Source organism: Schistocerca nitens, chromosome 2 (assembly GCF_023898315.1).
Source record: "Schistocerca nitens isolate TAMUIC-IGC-003100 chromosome 2, iqSchNite1.1, whole genome shotgun sequence".
Taxonomy (NCBI): Eukaryota; Metazoa; Arthropoda; class Insecta; order Orthoptera; family Acrididae; genus Schistocerca; species Schistocerca nitens.
The window spans coordinates 986,135,892-986,138,395 of NC_064615.1; positions in this window are offsets into that span (position 1 = coordinate 986,135,892).

Here is a 2,504-nt window from a genome sequence, read left to right on the forward strand (position 1 = left end):
TGACCCTTACTGTCGCAGGTTCGAATCCTGCCATGGGCATGGATGTGTGTGATGTCCTTAGGTTAGTTAAGTATAAGTAGTTCTAAGTTCTAGGGGAGTGATGACCTCAGATGTTAAGTCTCATAGTGCTCAGAGGCATTTGAACCATTTGTTATTTACGCGAATTGCATGACCTGTGCGTATACGTCTAATGCCACATACCTCCACAAACCTACCAATAAACTGTTGGATCCCTGCTACGCTACATCAGCGATGTCAAGAACAAAATTACTGAACTCCAAACGTTGTTATTTGTAACCTCCACGAAAAGCTTGCAGTATCTGAATTTTGTCTGATTTCATGTGTAAACGTAGACGCAACACACGCCAGTCGGACATCGGGAGGATGTTGAGCTGTCGAGCTGCGAATGTATTTCTGCGGGCTCCTTGTGAAACTATGGTGGATGCGTTCGATGCCTCTGCCAGAGACTCGGGGTCGGCCCGGCGATTTGGCTTTACACAAACAACCTGTTTCTCGGAATTGTTCATGCCATCGTCTAATGCTCTGTGCTGTAGGAGTATCCACACTATACCTAGTACTAAAGTCACGGTGAATAGTTATTGCTGGCACGCACTGCGCAAAACATAGACACAAAACGCTTTCTATTGTCCAGACACCATTTTTACTAGAACTGAGGTGGGTGCTCACTGGTGGGGGTTTAGTGACATCTCTGAACAGTCAAAGAGACTGTGTCTGAGTTACAATATCCACAGTCAACGTCTATCTTCAGGAGTTCTGAGACCCGGGATGATGCAAAACGTTTTTGATGTGTGTACATTTTATATGTTGTACATAGCTGGATTACACATCCATAATAGCCGGTTGTAGTCTCATGTCGTTCCTTAAATGTAGTAGGCAGTACTGCTGTAATCTATTCGTCTGCCTCATGTCCGTATGTAAAATGAAAATCTTATAACGTAGCAGTCTCAATGCTAAAACAATACCTTCAGTAGCGGAGCAGGTCCCAACTGCGAATCGTTGTTGCAGGAGGATAAGAGCTTCGTACTCACCTGAAAAGAAGCAGAAAAGAATTTATAAAAAACTGTGTTTTATCAACTACAGGTAAAGAAGGAAAAGCTTTGGAGAAGATTGAGGAAAGGAGGGCTCGTATTCTTTTAACTGGGAAACTGACACAGACGAAAAGTTAGATTAGTTTCTGCCGTTCGTGAAACAGCTAGTTTAAGTTCAACAGAAGGGAGGAGGATGAGATTAGTGTTTAATGTCCCTTCGACATAGAAGGTCACCAGAGACGGAGAACAAGCTCGGGTTTGGGAAGGATGGAGAAGGAAAGCGGTCGTGCTCTTTGGAAAGAACCAATCCGGGATTTGCCTTAAGCGATTTATGGAAGTCACGGAAAACCTAAATCAAGATGGTCGGACGCGGGTTTGAACCGTCGTCCTCCCGAATGCATGTCCAGTCAACCGAATCGCTTTCGTGATCTGTGTGTCAAATGGATATAAAGCATCAGTCGGTTTATTATTGGATGTAAGTATACGTTTCCGGAACAGATTTCAAAATTCGGTACCTTTGCCTATGTTAAAATAATATGAGTGTTTTTATGGGCATTTTTCCTGTGGAGGATGAGGTAGTTACGATAAGCCGCCCCAAATATATCCAGAACAAGTAAATTTGTCGAGTTGCCGTTTTCACTAAGGTGTAACGGCCAATGTGGTGAATTTTCTGACGTTCGCAACCAATTTCTAATGTTTATATCTGCCAAGATATGATGGCAATATTTTTATGGAACTATATATGTGAAGAGTGGAAATGTCAAACGTTCTACGTTGCATTTTTCACGTAACTCGTTTTCAGTGCTCTTGTGTTCTCGGCACTCTTTGAATGTCCCTAGAGGGGGCAATTCCAAGTGACTTCATGGAGAAAAATGTATTAAGTATTCATTGTCAGATGGCGCATGGTCTTTGTGCCAAGTAGTCCTTCGCTCTGGAGCTTCAAGTGCCTTGCGTCTGAGTGTCCTCCAGTTAGTTGATGTGAAAGTGAAGTACACGTAGCCTTGTGTTTACATCAACAAAACATCTTTGTAATGTATGGAGCTAATTTCAGTTCCCAGAATAGCAAAGACGTCGGAGAACTGAACATGGAGTTCTTAAGTACACTTTGCAATGTCTGATACTAAGAGCGTACTTAGAAAATAAAAAGAAGAAAGAAAGGAAAACAAACTAGGAGTCAACTGTGGAAGGTATTTTTTTATTTAATTTTTTATTTCTCTGGGAAAAAAATTTAAAACATATGAGAAATGGTTTCTGTTAACTTGAGATTTACTACTTAAAATTTTACTGCTGCATTTCAGTACATTTATCATAACAAGTGAAACATAGTGCTCAGTATTAATTTTTGCAGTGATGAGTTCAGCCGCATAATTCTGTGGCATCAGAATACCTTCTCCATTTTTTGGATCCAAGTAAGTTGTGTGCAAGAGAGATGCATTCCTTTATTCGATTCTACTG